General features: G+C 37.6%; 1 long non-coding RNA gene and 1 pseudogene across 1 annotated transcript; one reads left to right on the top strand and one right to left on the bottom strand.

The window, feature by feature from the left end:
* The first annotated feature begins 9,838 nt into the window (after positions 1 to 9,838).
* LOC144315210 (glyceraldehyde-3-phosphate dehydrogenase pseudogene) lies at positions 9,839 to 11,037 on the top strand (annotated as a pseudogene).
* A 3,193-nt stretch (positions 11,038 to 14,230) lies between these two features.
* LOC144315209 (uncharacterized) lies at positions 14,231 to 19,785 on the bottom strand. Its single transcript, XR_013380966.1, has 3 exons — positions 19,667 to 19,785; positions 15,200 to 15,307; positions 14,231 to 14,445 (listed from the first exon to the last, which is right to left on the bottom strand). It is a non-coding gene; the product is annotated as an uncharacterized LOC144315209 (long non-coding RNA).
* Between the last annotated feature and the right edge of the window lie 737 nt (positions 19,786 to 20,522).

Here is a 20,522-nt window from a genome sequence, read left to right as displayed (position 1 = left end):
CTTCCACCAGCCAGTCATCCCCCTCAAGTCTTTATTTCTAGATTTCACTGTCATTTGGGAAATCATACATATGGAAGTCACTTGATCTTGTACCAACTTCTGGTAAAATGAGTGACTGCCCTGTATAGATTTTATGATCCAGGTCACTCTATAAATTACTCCATCTACATGAATAATTCTAAAACAATTTGGTTAAAATCACAAATTAGCTGAAAATAAAAATCTTTCCCATAACTACTTTTAAACTATATATATAATTAATATTATATTATTAATTTCTGTATTGTGTTAAAATATATTACTATTTATTATTAATAGATGTATAGTTTTATATATATAATTTCTGTGTGTCGTGAGACCATTTTATAATAATTTTATGCTACAATTCATTTTAAATCTTTTCTTCAGAAAGTATTTGGTTCAAGCATCATTTTTGTTGCACTTGTTTACAAATATTTATTTCTATTTTAGAATTTTTGTTTACTTCTCAAATATTATAAAATTATTTTAAAGTCATTGGTTAATACTTTTAGGAGTTATAAAAATAATATTTCTCTAAGTAAATTCCCCAAAATGAATTGGTAGGTCTTTAAGTGCCTACCCACTTGCTCATATGCCATTAATTTTTAAGCAATCTAGAATATTTTAAGCTTTTAAAAACACACTCTAAAAGCTATTTTGTCCACTTTATATGATATTGAAGTATGTTTTCCTAATTTTTTTAACATAAGGAATTGTGACAAATCACTTTTTATAAAGAAAAGTAAAGCTTTCAAAAAGAAAAAAATGAATGTTTTTTTTTCCTTCTTTTTGTCAAATATTTTTGAAAAGAGCATAGTTTAGAATATTGTTTTAAAATTAGACTAAGAAAGAAACTGGAAATACTTCCTAGATTTTTATTTTTTATTTTTATCTTTATTTAAGATTTATTTATTCATGAGAGACACAGACTGAGAGAGGCAGGGACACACACAGAGGGAGAAGCAGCCTCTTCGCTGGGAGCCTGATGCGGGACTCCAGTCCCATGCAAGACTCGAGCCTGGATCCCGGGATCACAACCTGAGCCCAAGGCAGTCACCCAACCACTGAGCTACCCAGGTGTCCCACTTTCTAGATTTTTCAAATTAATTTAGTTTGCATAGACTTTATCGTACCATTCACCCTAAATCCTCGATACATGCTTAATGCTATCCTTTTTTGTGAAAAAATGATTTTTATAATAGAACAGGGAGCATCACTGAGTGAAAAGCTGCAGAGATTGGAAATACCCATTTTTGACCAATATCCTAATTTTTTTTAAGATTCTGTTTATTTATTCATGAGAGACACACACAAAGAGAGAGGCAGACATAGGTGGAGGGAGAAGCAGCTTGCCCCCTATGGGGAACCTTATGCAGGACTCAGCCCCAGGAGCCCGCAATCATGCCCTGAGCCAAAGGCAGATGCTCAACCACTAAGCCACCCAGGTGCCCTGACCAATATCCTAATTTTAACACTTGTTTCCAATGAGTTGATTTTTAGAAAACCATCTACCTTTAACTTCCCCATATTTATACTTTCATTTTAAATTTCAATCACTGAAGTTACATTCCAAACCTCAAAGTGTTAGAAAACTATTTCTCACATTATTCTTATTGTCTAGGTGTTTACTACATAAAAAGAGCTTCATTGTCATCCGGTCACAAAGACAATACTAGTGCAAATCTCATCATAAAATCTAGTATTAACTATCCCTGAAACTTGAATGTTTGTTTTCCTAGGATTTTAGGTCTTTTTGGACATCAGTTGGCTGCATTTTCTTACTGCTCTAGATTTTTAAAAGGTATTTTCATGGGAATCTGCTAAAGATATCCTTTCCTCCTGTCTTCCCAGTATACAGCAACCCCTTCTACCTTGTAGCACAAAGAAGTCCTATTTAGGAGATAAATGCATGAAACTAGAAACACTAGACAAAGATGAGCCCTTCCCCCATTCAAGGCAGCATTCTCTTGGGAGCAAGGGTAAAGCTAAGCTAAAAGAGTTCTCTGCTTTTATTGGCAAAACTCATGCACTCAGAGAAAGGTCTCTTCCTGGCCCAGGCCCATCTCCATAGTTCCAGAAAACTCACTGTCCTCTAGATAAGTAGGCAACTACTCTGGGCTGCCTTCATCACCAGCACCACCAACAGTAATTCTGAAAATGACAGTTATTGGTGTCTGTGTTTTGGGAATACCCTTGTTCCCAGAATCACGGTGCTTATTAGTGCTGGTGGCTTCCTCCTTCTCATTCTACTATCAAACAGCCAGAGAGGTTATCAGCTTTGGAAAGGAAAGGTCAGCCCAGAAGCCAGGCCATTCAGGATTTTCCCAGTAGATACTATAATGACACTTCTGGAATTATGTTGCTTATGCCTGGAATATCAAGAAACATGAGAGGGCAGGATGACAAAGGTAGGAGAGCTAGCATGGCAATCAGTAGACTGTTATTTCGAACCCTATAAGACATCCTTTTGATTCCCCTGGACTAGTCCCTCAATCTATGCTTTTATTCCCCTTCCTCCCTGATCTAGGACCTAGTTCCATCATTTATGATCCCACACCATCTTAGCATGGAATCCCCCCAAAGCAGAAAAATATTCATGTGTCAGTAGTTTATCTGAAAAGTTGAAAGGGGAGTGAAGAAGTGAGACAGGGAAAGGAAAGTAGCCAATGAAGATATCTGCTTTTATGGAGGGGACTAGAGATCAATTCTGTGAGGAAATCCCAGGAAACATCATGAAACATGTGCCTCAGAGGAATCTTGCCAGTGTGTCGAGGAAGAAGCTGAGGAATTTATTCACTCAATTCCCTCAGTCATTGCTTGAGGGTTTCCCTGGGGTGTTATGGACATTCTGGCACTTGTGACCTGTTACGAACTTGGACAGAACATCCTTTACAAGGCAACCCTTAGGCCAAGAGATACAGATCCTGGGAAAAAGCACACTATGTGTGGGTGTGGTGTGGGTCAATGTCTTCTTTTCCCCATCTTTCTATTTGATTAAGAAAGAAAGAAAAAGAAGAAGAAGAGGAAGGAGAATGAAAGAAAGTTTACCAAAGGAAAAAAATAAACTAAGAGGGAAGGAGAAGAAAATTTGATTTCACTATTTACTTAGCATCTACTATGTGAAAGTTACCTCATCCACTTCTCACAGCATTCCTATGACATATGCATTTTATTATCTCCATTTTACAGATGAATATACTGAATTTAAAGAGGTTAAATGAAATCCTCCCAAATCATACAACTGACAGGTTAAGGAGTTGGGATTCAAATTCAGGTTTTCCTTTCCTGCTCAAAATTCTTTTTTTTAAAAAAAAAAAAAAAAGATTTATTTATTTATTCATGAGAGACACAGAGAGAAAGAGAGGCAGCGACACAGGCAGCGGGAGAAGCAAGCTCCATGCAGGCAGCCCGACATGGGACTTGATCCCGGGTCTCCAGGATCAGGCCCCGGGCTGAAGGCAGTGCTAAACCGCTGAGCCACCCGGGCTGCCCTCAAAATTTTTAGTAGTTTACTCTTACTTAGATATAGTCTCTTTGATGGAATATGAAGATCCTGGCCCAGGAGTCAAAAGAACAGAGCTCCAGTCCTGGATCTGCCAGTCTTAGTCCCACTGGGGCTCTAGTCACTCCAAAGATTCATTTTCTTTGTCAGTAAATCAAGAACTAGATTAAATAATGGTTAAGACATCTGCCGGCTCTAACAGCTTAGGATTTTTTTCCGTTTATCTTCTTTTAGTCTTCTATGCACAATTATATTCCAACTAAACTGGAAAAAATCTTCATTCTCCTTAAACCTCATACTGTTCCAACAACATTTCTCTCCCCCAGATGCTCTCCCTACCTAAATCCTATATCTTCCAAATGGTTTCTCTTCCAGAAAGACATATTTTATCTTCCTAGCTAGAAATAAGATCTCATTTCTCTGAAGTCTAATTGTATTTTCTTTATATTTTTCTAATATGGCCAAGTTCTGTATCTTGTCTGTGAAGTTACCTTATACATAATTATTAATCACCATGTACAGAATAGACTCTGTAGCCAGATTAACAAGGCTATCTTCCCTGCTCCTCCACTTCTTAGGCATGCAAACTTGGGAAAATTATTTCTGTGCTTCAGTTTCCACTTCGGCAATTTGGTAATAATCACTTTAAATTGTGTTGCAGTGGTTTATAAGTTTAAATGAGTTAATATAGATAAAGTGTTTAGAGCAGTTCCTAGCCCATAATAACCACTCTACATGCATTTGCTATTATTATTAAAAATTATTAGCTTTTTAAATTTGTTTTGTTTGTAGTACTTTGCATATGCATATTCTCTTGCCAATCTTGTTGGCTTTTTGAGGATAGGAATTTGTCTCATATGTAGTAAGGACTCCATAAATATTTGATGATTGTGTGTTTATGTGTGTGTGCTATGTATCATTATTATGTTTGTACCTGTCATTATCTTTCTTTGCTGCTTCCCTTATTTATTTTGTTTTGTTTGCTTGTTTGTTTTCCTCTGAAGAAGTCCTACAGCAGAAAATGTCTTATCATTTGCTGTTTTTATTATGACAATGTGTTTCTATTAAGATCCTTAGAAATTTTTCCTTTGTGGGTTTATCATTTCCTACCAAAACATAGAGCATGTATTAAAGCTTAGGTATGTAATTTGTTGAATGAATAAACACGGGGAATATGGACAAAAAAATATACTTAACAAATATAAACATCAGTACTTCTCTCTCCACCCAACTACCATGTATGAGATCCTAAAATTAAAACCACTTTCAGTTTTATTTTCTAGCCAAGGATAGACTTTCTTAAGTGTTAATTCAAAATAGAACTAAATCTCCATTATTCTTTTCTGCAAAACTTTCAAATACCTACCTGACATAATGTGTTCCTCTGTGGGTAGAAACTCAGAAGATCTGGGCCACTAGATAGAACCCAGAGTGTTATCTTCAAAACAGTCTAGAATATCAATTGATGATTATTCAAGTCAACATGAATTAGTTTCTTTACAGATAAGATAAACATAACTTTTCTAGGTATTGGTGATATCTTCCCATCATTGGGAGGTACTTTTCAAATTTCCCTTTATTGTTTTTAGCCAGTTGAATTGATTAAATCTTCAATGCTGGCTGAACAGAATATCTTGGTCAAAATGAAGGGAATGAGATGAGTTTGTATGAAAGTCAACAAGTTTAACTAATGTCTCATTTTCTTATAAACCCATGGCTCTATAAACATTGACAGGGCAATGTACTGGTTACCATGGACAATCATAGTTGTATTATTAATAAACTATAACTTCCTTGAAGATAAAGTTTCTTATTCATCTCTAAAAACCCTGATCCCTAGCATAGATGTAGTAGATACTATAGGCTGTCTACCCAAATCCCTTCTCTCCTTTTCCCTTGCCCAGAGACACCCAATTGTGTTTAAGTATTCTAATGCCATCTGCTTGCAGAGACACTGAGCCTCTTTAGCCCTGAGGTAGAGGGGTGGATTTTTATTAATCTCCATAAGCCAATAGTGGTATTTTTCAATCCCTTTGTCAATAGTAAATTAAGGAGTATGTGACACAATTTGGGCTTATGAGAAATGAGGAGAAACCTCTTAGGGACTTTCTGGAGCACTGAGTTTGTTCTTAAAAAGGAACCAAAGAGAGATACCCTCCAACCCAGGAGCTGCATTACTAGGTATTTATCCAAAGGATACAAGCATAGTGATTTGAAGGGGCACCTGCACCCTTATGTTTACAGCAGCAATGCCCACAGTAGCCAAAATAGGAAAGATCCCAAATGTCCATCAACAGATGAATGGATAAAGAAGATGTGGTATATATATATATATATATTCTACCACATGGAATATTACTATAGGAATATTACTCAGCCATCAAAAGGAATGAAATCTTGTCAGCTCCATAGGGATGAAACTAGAGGTTATTATGCTAAGCAAAATAAGTCACTCAGAGAAAGACAAATAACATATGATTTCACTCATATATGGAATTTAAGAAACAAAACAGATGAACATAGCGGGAAGGAAGGAAAGATAAAATAAGATGGAAATTGAGAAGGAGGCAAACCATAAGAGAGGCTAAACTCTAGGAAACAAACTGAGGATTGCTGGAGGGGAGGTGGGTGAGGGGAAAGGATAATTGAGTGATGGGCATTAAGGGGGGTACTTGGTGTAATGAGCACTAGGTATTATATGCAACTGATGAATCACTAAATTCTACCTCTGAAACTAATTCTTTTATAAATTAAAAATAATAAATAAATAAATAAATAAATAAATAAATAAATAAATAAATAAAAATACCAAAGACAAAGACAGAGACATTCTCTTTTCAGCCTATCAACACTGCAACCTGCATTTGGTGCCTAGAACTATAGCTGCCATCTTGCATCTTAAAAAGATTCAACCTAAGACCATAAGGAAAACTCTGAGGATGGCAGAACCGTAAGTGAATAAATCTAGCTCCCTGAAGACACCTTTGAGCCATTAACTTAACCAACCCTGAAATTCCCCTCCCTGTAGACTTCTTGTAAGAAAGAAACTTTTTAAAAAAAGATTTTATTTATTTATTCATGAAAATACACAGAAAGGAGAGAGAGAAGCAGAGACACAGGCAGAGGGAGAAGCAGGCTCCATGCAGGGAGCCTGATGTGGGACTCGATTCCAGGTCTCCAGGATTACACCTTGGGCTGTAGGCAGCACTAAACCGCTGAGCCACCGGGGCTGCCCTAAGAAAAAAACTTTTGAGCTGATTTTTCTGTTACTTGTAACTAAAACATCCTAATTAATAGAATTGTGGTATTTGTATGATTACCTAAATAACTTTTATTATTAATATTAGTATTAACAATACCTAATAATAAAATAATAATAATTTACAACCTATATTTTACTCTGTAGAAAACAATGTACTAGGCACTTGTAATAAATTATTTTATTTTATACCAATAATTGATTGAGATAGTTTGTATTACTCTCATTTTACATATAAGCAAACTGAGAGCTAAAAAGAATTAGTAACTTGTTAATAAGTGACAGAGTCCAGGTTTTGAATCTAAGTCCATCTGATCGGATTCCATCATTTTTCAACAACTTTACATTAACCACCATCCCCCCATTAGTTTGTCTTTGTAATTACATTCTGAATAGTTTAATATTATCATCCACACTTGGATGAATAAGACACCCAATATATTATGTGATTTGCCAAGGGCTACAGAGGAAAGCATTAATTCAAATATCGGAGAAACTCACAATTCTAAGAAATTTAATATTTCTTTATTGCTACTCCATCACTTTTAGACTGGTACATATTTGATCAGTGTGGTTTTTTCCTAGATAACATAGGTTATCTTGCACAAGTAAACAAAATTGCCATTCAAAAGAGGCACAGAGAAATCACTTACCCATGAGTATTATTTTAATTATAAAGGGTTAAGAATACATTTATTCAATTAAAAAAATAAAAGACAAGGACCAACTTCCAGGATGATGGAGTAAGGGACATAACAGATTCTCCCCAACAAAAAAGCATGTAACTAGGGAAAATTATTAAAAATGTAAATAAATGGGACACCTGGGTGGCTCAGTTGGTTAAATGTCTGCCTTCAGCTCAGCTTATGATCCCAGATCCTGAGATGGAACCCCCACATCAGGCTCATTGCTCAGCAGGGAGCCTGCTTCTCCCTATCCCTCTGCCTGCCACTCCCCTGCTTCTGAGTGTATTCTCTCTCTTTCTGTCAAATAAATACATAAAATATTTTTTAAAATAATAAAAAACTATAAATATAAATTAATAATAGTAATAATTTAAAGTCTCTGGAAGTTATCCTAAGTGCATCCAGCAAATGGAGAAACATTCGTTTAAAAAAAAAAAAAAAAAAAAAACAAGAACAAGGGCAGCCCCAGTGGCTCAGCGGTTTAGCGCTGCCTTCAGCCCAGGGGGTGATCCTGGAGACCAGGGATTGAGCCCACGTCGGGCTCCCTGCATGGAGCCTGCTTCTCCCTCTGCCTGTGTCACTACCTCTCTTTCTCTCTGTGTCTCTCATGCATAAATAAATAAAATCTTAAAAAAGAAAAAAACAAGAACAAGACAAAACAATCCATGACATCTTAGTAAGAAGAGCAAGAGACTGTAGCATTTGAACCAGGATCCACTCTATTACTGTCCCCACCCCTCAGCTCTGTGTTACAGAAGTTCTATCCCGAATACATGCAAGAGAGAAGATGGAAGCATGGAAGCTCCCTCTTTCCACAACTCTCAGTCTAGGGCTATGGTTTTATCTTGAGAGGGGTAGGCTGCTATATTTCTCATCCCCTTAACCTCATGTGGCAAAAGCTCTGTTCCAGGCATGTGAATCCGAGAGGGCCAGGGTTCTCTTCCCCTTCACAACCCCCACTCATTGAGTAGAATCTCTACTCCAAGCATAGCAGGGCAAAAAATTGGAGGCTCCCATTGTCCCTCAATCTCTTCGTCTTTAGAACAGTTGTTCTACACCAAGAAGGCAAGCTGATAAGACTAGAAGCTACAGTCTCCCTCCAGTATCTTCTTGTAGAAGAGGGGTATCACTTCAAAAGGAAGAGTTCTCCCTCCCTCTGGTTCATCAGTGCAGAGGCTCCCCACTGGGAGAGGTATACCATTGGCACAAAACTCCACAGCTCTGCCTGAAGAGACTGACAATATTTGTAATAGTGTGTGGAGAATGTCATGCCTCAGGGCATTGTCAAAAACAATGGAGAGCAACTGAATGGACATTATAACTGCATAACAGTAGAAACAAGCAGAAGTCTGACAGAAAGAACCAGGGAAATAAACAATCAAGAAGAGTCCTCCTAGGATTATAATCAACTCTGAGTTTCAGAAAGATTGCACACATATAGTAGGCTACACCCACTTAGGACTGATCAGAGCCAGGACATGAGGCAGACTTCAAAACATTCCCATCAAGCTGCACACAAATCAACCAACACAAGGCAGACATATCATTGGTATTAAGGGCATAAATATAACCTCTGACCAAACCCTGACAATAAGATACTCTGATTCACAGACAACAACTAGGAAACCAGGCTTTCTTAAAAATAGTCATACACATCTCTGAAAGTCTGAAAGACTGTGTGCATATTCAAGGCCATGTCCTTCCAGGAGTATTTAGAGAGGAAAAATCTAAATTACTAGATTTCAGCTAGCTTGAATGGAGGGGCAAAAATGTAAACTAAAAAATCTAATTGGCCAAGAAGGTTTAAGCACAACTTTTAACCTATAAATGGCTTATGCTGAAGTAAGGGCTATCATTAGGTAGCCAGGCTAAATGATTAAAAAAAAAAAAAAAAAAAAAGTAGGGGCAGGACATCAGAAGTTCCCCAGTGTGGAGATAAATAGATTTTGAAGAGTTATGGCAGCTAAGTCACTAAACAAATAAATGCCCAAGCAAACAATGACAAAAATCAAGCCCCTGGGCATGGGAGTGAGGCATCAGTGTCCAGAGTTGTTACTTAAAATGACCAGCTTACAACCAAAGATTATGAGAAAAAAAGAAAAAGAAAATTATGATCCACGCATAGGAAATAAAGCAAGCAAAAGAAACTTTTAAATGAGCCCAAGTGGTAGACTTAGAAGATGATAACTTCAAAGTTGCCATCATAAATATTTTTAAAAACTAAAGGAAGTCATTTCTAAAGAACTAAATTAAGATAGGATAATAACATCTCATCAGAGGAAAAAAGATAGAAATTATAGGGGTGGCTCTCTGCTCCTCCCCGTTTGACAGACAGTGCATCTTCTGGTGCAGTGCCAGCCACGTCCGGAGACGCGATGGTGAAGGTCGGAGTGAACGGATTTGGCCGTATTGGGCACCTGGTCACTAGGGCTGCTTTTAACTCTGGCAAAGTGGATATTGTCGCCATCAATGACCCCTTCATTGATCTCAACTACATGGTGTACATGTTCCAGTATGATTCAACCCACGGCAAATTCCACCGCACAGTCAAGGCTGAGAACGGGCAACTTGTCATCAATGGGAAGTCCATCTCCATCTTCCAGGAGCGAGATCCCGCCAACATCAATGGGGTGATGCTGGTACTGAGTATGTTGTGGAGTCCACTGGGGTCTTCACTACCATGGAGAAGGCTGGGGCTCACTTGAAGGGCGGGGCCAAGAGGGTCATCATCTCTGCTCCTTCTGCTGATGCCCCCATGTTTGTGATGGGTGTGAACCATGAGAAGTATGGCAACGCCCTCAAGATTGTCAGCAATGCCTCCTGCACCACCAACTGCTTGGCTCCTTTAGCCAAAGTCATCCATGACCACTTCGGCATTGTGGAGGGCCTCATGACCACCGTCCATGCCATCACTGCCACCCAGAAGACTGTGGACAGCCCCTCTGGGAAGCTGTGGCGTGACTGCCGAGGGGCTGCCCAGAACCTCATCCCTGCTTCCACTGGCACTGCCAAGGATGTGGGCAAGGTCATCCCTGAGCTGAACAGGAAGCTCACTGGCATGGCCACTTCCATGAAGCTCACTTCCATGTCCCCACCCCCAATGTGTCAGTTGTGGATCTGACTTGCTGCTTGGAGAAAGCTGCCAAATATGACGACATCAAGAAGGTAGTGAAGCAGGCATCGGAAAGCCCCCTCAAGGGCATCCTGGGCTACACTGAGGACCAGGTTGTCTCCTGTGACTTCAACAGTAACACCCACCTTCGACACCGGGGCTGGCATTGCCCTCAATGACCACTTCATCAAGCTCATTTCCTGGTATGACAATGAGTTTGGCTACAGCAACCGGGTGGTAGACCTCATGGTCCACATGGCCTCCAAGGAGTAAGAGCCTCCTGGACCACCAGCCCCAGCAAGAACAAGAGGAAGAGAGAGGCCCTCAGCTGCTGTGGAGTCCCTGCCCCAATTTAATCCCCCAACACACTGAGAATCTCCTGACCTCCAATTTACATCCTAGACCCCAAGGAAGGGGAAGGGCTTGGGGAGCCCTACCTTGTCATGTACCATCAATAAAGTATCTGTACCAAAAATAAAGAAAGAAAGAAAGAAAGAAAGAAAGAAAGAAAGAAAGAAAGAAAGAAAGAAAAAGAAAAAGAAATTATAGGGGCACCTGGGTGGCTCAATTGGTTAGGTGTCTGCCTTTGGCTCAGGTCATGATCCCAAGGTCCTGACTCCCTCAGCTTCTCCCTCTGTCCTTCTCCCTCCCTCTCCCCCTCCACTCATGCTCTGTCTCTCACTCTTTCTCTGTCTCAAATAAATAAATAAAAACCTTTTAAAAAATAAATTATAAAAGAGATCAAGTGGAAATTCTGGAGTTTAAAAGTATGATAACCAAAATGAAAATTTTACTAGAAGGGATCAACAGTAAATTTGAGACACCAAAAGAAACAACCAGTAAACTTAAAAATAGGACAAACAGAGATGATACAAACTTAATAACAGAGAGATCAAAGAATGAAGAAAATAAGGTCTCAGACAAATTTGGGACACTATTGAGAACACTGACAGATACATAATGAGAATATCAGAAAAGGATAAATAGAGAGGGACAGAAAAGATACTCAAAGAAATAATGACTTAAAAATTTTTTTTGATTTCTCAAATTTGATACAACAAAATGAAACATTCCACACATCCAAGAAGCCCTGTCAACTCTGAGTAGTATAAATACAGAGATCCATACCTAGAAACATCCAAACCTAGTAAAATGTTGAAATATAGGGATAAAAAGAAAATCTTAGATGAAAACAACTCATAATGTAGAAGAGAACAACAATTATAGCTGATATCTAGCCAGAAACAATGGAGGACAGAAAGGCAGTGGGATGACATATACAAAGTGCTGAAAGTTAAAAAAAAAAAAAAAAATCCTAACCAAGAATCTTACATTGAGTAAAACTATTTTATAAAAGCAAAGGCAAAATAAAGACACTCTCAGATTAAAAGGAGAAAAAAATCTGAAAAAACTTCAGCAATTTGCTAGCAAATCTGGCTTACAAGAAATGCTATATAGAAATTTACAGGTGGGATAATTGGGTGATGGACATTAAGGAGAGAACATAATGTGATGAGCACTGGGTGTTATACACAATTGATGAATTATTGAATGCTGTATCTGAAACGAATGATGTACTACATGTTGGCTAATTGAATTTAAATTTTAAAAAAAAGTTCACAGGCTGAAATCAATTGCTACTAAGTAATAATTCAAATCCACATGAAAGAACAAAAAGTTCTGGAAGAGATAATTATGTAGGCAACTATAAAAGAAAATATAATGGCATATTTCATCTTATGTCTAATCTTAACTGATTTAAAATTTAATTTTATGATACAATGTGTACATAATTGTGTTTTGCAGCCTGTAATATATAGAAATATAATATAGTTAACAGTAACTAAATAAGGGGTGTTAAGAATAAAACTGTATTGAGTAAGAAAATGACACCAGGTGGTAACTTGAATCCACAAAAATAAATGAAGAAAGTCAGAGATGGTAAATAAGATTAATATAACGAAGCCTATAAATATATACTTGTTCTCTTTTCTTTAATCACCTTTTCTTTTTTCAAAGATTTTATTTATTTATTTCACAGAGAAAGAAAGAGCACAAGTGGGTCTGGGGAGTGGGGGAGGAGCAGAGGGAGAGGAAGAAGCCGAATCCTTGCTGTGTAGGGAGCCAGAAGCAGGGCTCAATACTGGGGCCCCAGGATCATGACCTGAGCAGAAGGCAGGTGCTTAACTCACTGAGCCAACCAGGTGTCCCTTCAATCAGCTTTTTAAAAATAGAAATAAGATTACATAAGGTAATAATTAGGAATGTATTGTTGATTTGTAACATAAGTAGGCATAATATGTGTAACAATAACAACACAAAAGTGTAGAAGAAAATGGAGCTTTATAAAAGCAAAATTTCTATGTTCATTGAAATTAAAATTGGTATAAATTTAAGTAGATTTTGGTAAGTAAAGAGAATGTAAATTCTAAAGGAGCCCCAAGGAAAATAATTTTTTTAATTTGATTTAAAGAATAAAGATCTTAAAATGTTTCAGTGGAAAATAGTCCCTTAATATAAAATAATAGAAGAGAAACAAAAGGCTGAAAATAAAACAGAAAAAAAGGGAAATAGCAGACATATTACCAATTATATAAATAACAACAATAAATGTAAATGGGTCAAACCATCCAATTAAAAGGCATGTTTTTGTTTTGTTTTGTTTTTTTTAAAAGGCATGGTTTATTAGACTGGATTAGAAAAAACAAATTTTTGTAAGTCAGGATTATGTCACATGCTCATTCCTAATTTATTATTTACAAAGGGATTGAAAATACCACTATTGGCTTACCCCAGGTCTAGAGAGAGGCTCAATGTTTCTACAAGCAGATAGCATTAGAATACTTAGCACAATTGAGTGTCTCTGGGCAAGGTAGAAGGGGAGAAGGGATTTGGGTAGACAGCCTATGGATCTACTACATCTATGCTAGGGATTATGGTTTTTAGAAATGAATAAGAAACTTTATCTTCAAGGAAGTTATAGTTTATTAATAGTTTATTAATAGTTTTTATAGCTTATTAGGTAACTATCCATGGTAACCAGTACATTGCCCTGTCAATGTTGTTAGAGCCATGGGTTTATAAGGAAATGAGACATTGGTTAAACTTGCTGACTCTCATACAAACTCATCTCATTCCTTCATTCTGACCAAGATATTCTGTTCAGCTAGGATTACAGATTTAATCAATCCAACTGGCTATAGGACACACAATTGAGATTCAAAGAGGCAAACAGATTGAAAGTAAAGGATAGAAAAATATATTTCAAAAGAGAGTTGGAGTGGTTTTACTAATATCAGACAAAATATATTTTAAAACAAAAAAACATATTACAAGAGATAACAGAGAAACTGCATAATGATGATAAGTTGATTCCATGAGGATTATATAGTAATTGTTAACATATATTCTCCTAACAACTGAACCCCAAAATATATAAAGTCAAATCTGGAAGACTATCTAGGAAAAAGAGATAATTTATTAATAATAGTTGAATATTTCAATACTCAGTTTAAATAATGGATAATAAAACTAGGCAAAAGATCAACAAGGAAATGAAAGACTTGAATAAGACTATAGAACATATAGATGAAAGAAGACATATGTATAGCACTCGACCCAAGGACAGCATAATATACATTTATCTCCAGTGCACATGGAACATTCTCTAGTATAGTTCAAAAAACAAGTCTCAGGGTGCCTGGGTGGCTCGGTCCATTTAAGCATCTGCCCTCTGCTCTGGTCCTGGTCTCAGGGTCCTGGGATGGAGCTGGGCATCAGGCTGTCCACTCAGCAGGGAGTCTGCTTCTTCTCTCTCTTACTCTCCCTCTGTGAGCCCTGTGAGCTCTCTCTGTCTCTCTCTCAACTAAATAAAGAAAGGAAAGAAAGGAAAGGAAAGGAAAGGAAAAGAAAGGAAAGGAAAGGAAAGGAAAAAGAAAAGAAAGAAAAAAGAAAAGAAAAATGTTGGCAATAAATTTTTTAAAAAGGCAAGTCTCAATACATTTAAAACAACTGAATTTGTACAAAGAATGTTCTCAGGCCAAAATTAAATTAAACTAGAAGTCAATAACAAAGGAAATTAGGGAAATTCACAAATAATTTTTAATTAAACCTCCCAAATAAGTGAGTCCAAGAAAGAAATAACAGGGAAAATTAGAAAATGCCATGATGAATTGAAATGAAAACATTGTATACCAAAAATGGAATGCTATTAAAGAAGTGCTTGGTGGGAAATTCATGGCCAGACGGTGAAGGGAAAGGACAAGTAGAAATGCAGGGATATATTCAGTAAGGAACTTGGGCTGTAATTTGGGGACCAGATTCTTATTTGGGGTCTGTCATAAAGTTTCTGTGTGACTTCAGTAAGTCATTGACACTCCCAAGACCTCCATTTCCTTATCCATAAAGTAAGAATATTGGGATAAATATCTTCAAGGTCTTTTCCAGCCTTTCATTCTATGGTTGTTAATTAGCAAGCATTCTAATTAGCTTTTCCATTTCCCTCTGTGCCTTCAAAAAACAGGTGAAACTCACTCAAGATCTCTGTTTTCTTATCATGTACCATGCTAGACCATCTTAGATTTGCTCTTCTAAACTTCATTATTTTAACACAGACTCACCAATTACTATTTTTTGTATTGTATTGTTCCTCTTCTAATCATCCCTTACTGGCATTCTCTTGCATGTTTGAATATTCTCTTCATTTTCGCTGAGCCACCTAGGGGTCTCTGTTTCATGAGAAACAGAGATAGAGAGAGAGACAGAGACATAGGCAGGCAGAGAAGCAGGTTCCTTGCAGGGAGCCCAATGCGGGACTCGATCCCAGATCCCAGGATCACACCCTGAGTGGCAGGCAGATGCTCAACCACTGGGCCACCCAGGGTCTCTTTGCTCCCTACATGAAGTACTGGTGTATTTTTAAAACTTCCTTCTCTGGCTGTAGATATTTAAAGTTTCATCAGTGACCACTTGAACGTTTATGTTTTTGATGGACTCCTTCAAAAGGTGTTGGCATTTCGGTCAGTTTAACAATGATTTGTGGTTCTATACTGGATGAAAGATCCACTTGCAACAGTAAAAAATGGTTATGTACCAGATAACAATTTTTGTTCAGGATCTTAGTGTAGACTGGCAACTCCATATCTTGTGGCTTTCCTTTTCCTTAGGAAAGCATCTATTTCTAGTTCAACAGGAAGTTATTCAATGCTACTGATCTTTCTATTTTCTGAAATACAGTGGGAAAATGGGAAGGAAATTAGGATGGTAATTATTTTTTGTCAATACAAATATAAGACAGAAAAGAAAGAGAGGCTGCTTTGTTAATTTCAGAGAACTGAAAAGACAGGACCAAGGAGTTCTGGACTGGCACAGCCAGTAAGGTAGAAGATGAGAATCTAATCAGGCCACCAGATGAGGCACCATGCTGAGAACAGATAATCTGAAAGAAATGTACCTTATCAGAGGATCCCTGGGTGGCTCAGTGGTTTAGCCTCTGCCTTTGGCTCAGGGTGTGATCCTGGAGACCCTGGATCGAGTCCCACATCGGGCTCCCTGCATGGAGCCTGCTTCACCCTCTGCCTGTGTCTCTGCCTCTGTGTGTGTGTGTGTTTCTCTCATGAGTAAATAAATAAAAACTTTGGGAAAAAAAAGAAATGCATTTGATCAGTTATCTAAAGAATCTCCAGTATCTGGACTTTACTTAGCCAGATACTCATTAAGTTCACTTAAAGCTCAGAAAGTTTGAATATCTTTTTTATCAATGATGTGATATGTATACATTTATTACCCAAGTGAATTAATGCAGTACAAAATATAATCAAAATATCACCTGGGCATAGGTATGCTACTTGAAGCATAGTATGGCTGCTTATAAATATTTAACTCCGAAACAGTTTCTAACAATTTCAACATCTATATTCAAATATTTTCCTTGGTCTTCATCAATAAACAAGCATTTCTTAGGTATTCTTAGGTGAGAGCATCAAGCTCAGTATCACTGAACCAGTGGTCTTAGACTTAGTCATATATAAATATATTTTTAAACTTTTCTAAGAAGATCAAGACTGGTTGACATCATTGAGGGGGGATTTGACCACTCAAAAATGAATAGGAAAGGGACCAAGTAGCTCGAAGGGACTTTAAAAACTAAATCCTGAAATGGGTAGATTGTGTATTCTGAGTGCTTCTCTGGAATTCTTTGTTCCTATCCAATGTCCCCAGCTACTCTTCTTAGTAGAGTCTATTGAACTATTTGAGTCATTCTGTCCTTTCTTCCCTCTCCTCCCTGAAAGCCTCCTCCTCATTAAAAAAAAAAAAAAAAAAAAAAAAAAATGTGTATATGTAGTTCACTGACATCATGTAACTTGGTGTTCTCCCTCCAGTAATTTTTGTATATTAAGCTTCACTTCTAATTATAACTAAACCTGTCTACCACTCCAACCTCGCCCTCCAAAGAATTTCAAGCAGCAGTCAAGAGGCAGTCTGAGAAGCAGGTGGGAGAAGGGGGAATTTCATTACAGTCTTTCCCACATTTTAAGTGTCCTATGTGATTCTGGAGCTGGAGGAAATGGCCAGGAATGTTAGACTCCAAAAGGCTACACCTCCAGGCATAAAATTGGCTTGGGTCTTGCACAACCATTTCATAAAGACAAATTTCATGAAGTGAAATTGAGTGTTAGAAAGGCAGAAAATGTTCTGTTAGTTCAGTTCACATTAGCTTAAGACTCAGGGTAGAACTCCCTTCCCTTTCAAAAACTGCCTTGAGGCTTTTAAGAACCACAGACAGTCTGTGCCTCCACAGCCAGCTCATTCAGGGCACTCCCAGGAAAGGCGTGAACCCATTCAGGAAAATGTGTTCCCCTGAGAAGCTGCTTTGCACCTCTTCACTCAATACCTGCAGACTTTCCACAGAGTTGAAAGCAAGCTAATGAGTTTGTGAGTTCAAGCCCATGCCCCTGCCATCCTGGTTTTATTTACTTCCTCGGTGTCGCACTGGAATCTTTTTTCCCCGTGTACTTTTTACTTTGATTTTCTTAGATTTACAGTAGAAGTGCTCACTAAAGCCAATCCACTCTCTGTCAGCTTAAAATTGGTCAGTGGTGAGACAATATAACAGAACTGAAACCCGAAACTGTGGACAGACTCACTTTTCTGGAGATGAGTCTGCCTATTTAGGGTGACAGTATGTTGTCAGTATTCTATAACTGACGGAATCAGTTTCCTTCCCGGTATTTTCTATCTCAGTCCCTGGGGGTGGGGTGAGTTGGGGGTGTGCAGAGCAACTTGAAAACATTTACATGCATATTCATTCTGGTGGGAAAGGGTCAGTGGTTAAGGCAAGGAGCTAATGGAGAGAAATGTGACTTGACTCTCACCAAGGGCACTCTGAACGCCAGGAATTCATAAGTGCTGGCTCTGGTGGTGAGAAATTCCTGCTGAGAAACGATGAGGAGGAAGGTTCAAAGCAAATTCTTCTGCTTATCCATTGAGAGATATCTTCCCCAGAAAGGGGCCTATTCTTTCCTTTTAACTTCCTTTCCTTTTCTTTTCCTTTCCTTTCCTTCTTTCCTTTCCTTTTCTCTCTCTCTCTCTCTCTCTCTCTCTTTTTTTTTACCATAAAAGACTTCAGTTTGCTTAATTTAACAAAAAAGATATCTTACTCAACTATCTTTTATATTTTATATTTTCAATTTTAACAACATGGCACAGGGAATTCTGTTTTTAAAGATTTTATTTATATATTTATTTGACAGAGAGAGAGAGAGAGAGAAAGCATAAGCAGGGAATGCTGCAGGAAGACAGAGAGAAGCAGGCTCCCCACTGAACTGGGAACACAACATGGAGTTTGAACCCAGGACCCCAGGATCATGACCTGAGCCAAAGGCAGGTTTAACCAACTGAGCCACCCAGGAACCCCAGCATAGGGAATTCTTTATGCTAATTTTAAAGCTCCTTGGTTGAGCTCTAACACCAATACCGGTTTTATTTTTAATTTTTAACTTTTTGAGTAAAGTTTACACACAATGTCACATTAGTTTCAGGTGCACAATATAGTGATTGGGCAAGTTTACACATTATGCTACGCTTACCACAAGTGTAGCTACCATCTGTCACCAAAAATGGACACATAGATGAATAGAAGAACAGAATAGAATAGAATAGGATAGAAGAATAGAATAGAATAGAATAGAATAGAATAGAATAGAATAGAATAGAATAGAATAGAAGAATAGAATAGAATAGCCACACTTACATGGTCAATTAATCCATGACAGAGAAAGCAAGAATATCCAATGGGGAAAAATTCTCTTCAATAACTGGTGTTGGGAAAACTAGACAGCAACATACAAAAGAATGAAACTGGATTGCTCTCTTATACCATACACAAAAATAGACTCAAAATGGAATAAAGGTGGCTCATTCTCACCAACCATTTCTTCTGCTCCATGACTGTCTCAACAATTGACTTCACATAGCCAGATACTTTCTGAAGGTGTGCTCTCTATCTCTCAGATCTCCACATAGCTTGCCTCCTCCAAATCACAGCTGTCTTGGCCCAGTGCCATCCTGCAATCAAGCTCAACCATCTAGCCTAAGTTGCATCTCCCACTCTTACCTGTGTACCTCTATTCTGTTATCCTGTTTTATGGTCTTCTTAGCACTTGTGTCTCTATGAAATGATCCTTGTTTCTATGGGATGTTTTGTTTCTCACTTTCTTCACCAAAGTGTAAGGTCCAGAGAGGCAGGAACATCATCTTTCAGATTCACTGTTACATCCCCAGTGCCTGGGAAAGTACCCATTATACTATGGGCTCAAAATATTTGGGGAATGAATGAATTTATGAATAAGTGGGGATCAGTGTAAGTAAGAAGATATCAACTATATTCAGAAATGGAGAGTCTATGAGTCCTTGGTTAGCTCCTTTATATATCTATCTTACCCCTACACTTCCATAAAGAGAGTTGATAGAGGTGCATATATGGAATCATATTTCTCAGGTCAGGCTGTGAAGTCAGGGTGATTGAGTAATTAACTTTAAATTATTACCAAATGTATGTGGATAAATTTTTCTGACATCCATCTTACCCAGGTAGGTAAGCACACAGATCCTGAAGTGCACTGCTGAGGTCACAGTCTGGTTACATAACTGGCTTCATAGTGGGAACTTGGGCAAATTAGCCTCGCTGTGCTTCACTTTCTTAGCTTGTAAAATAAAAATAGACAGATTACTTCCCAAATTGGGTTGTTCTGAAAATTAATGGAGTTAATTTAAGTAATATGCTTAAAACAATGTCTAGCATGTCATAGCACCATAAGCCTTTTCGATTATTACTATTATCATTCTCATTTCTTATACTGTGCTTCTAGGTCATAGGAATTTGAATCATTTTTTGTTACAGATTCTGAGAGTCTGGTGAAGCCTATAGAGCATTTCTCACAATAATGCTGTTAAAGACAAAATAAACTACATAATATTATAAAGGAAGCAAATATATTGAAATATATTTATCAAAATGTTTAAAAACTGTGGTACAGAGAGAGGCCTGGTTACCTCAGTCAGTTGAACATCTAACTCTTGGTTTCAGCTCAGATCATGATCTCAGGGTCTTGAGATGGAGCCTGACTTGGACTCTGTGCTCAGCAGGGAGTCCCTTTCCCCGTAAGCTTGTGCACTCTTTCTCTAAAAATAAATTAACAAATCTTTAAAGAAACCTATGATATAAAAATATATCTTCTTTTTAAACACATTAAAATATAAGATATATTGGCAGGACTCATAATCACCAAAATTTTAAAGTAGTAAAAAGTATAAATAATATTTTAAGATATTAGCAGCAACAATGAAAATATTTCTGATTTCTATTAGCAGCAAAATCACTGTTGCTGCTAATACTGTGATAGCCATCACTAATAATTGAAGGGAAAGCTAAATTCTAGTTAG

The sequence above is a fragment of the Canis aureus genome, chromosome 6 (assembly GCF_053574225.1).
Source record: "Canis aureus isolate CA01 chromosome 6, VMU_Caureus_v.1.0, whole genome shotgun sequence".
NCBI lineage: Eukaryota > Metazoa > Chordata > Mammalia > Carnivora > Canidae > Canis > Canis aureus.
The sequence above is the reverse complement of the archived record's forward strand: the minus strand, read 5'-3'. Positions and strand labels throughout refer to the sequence as shown.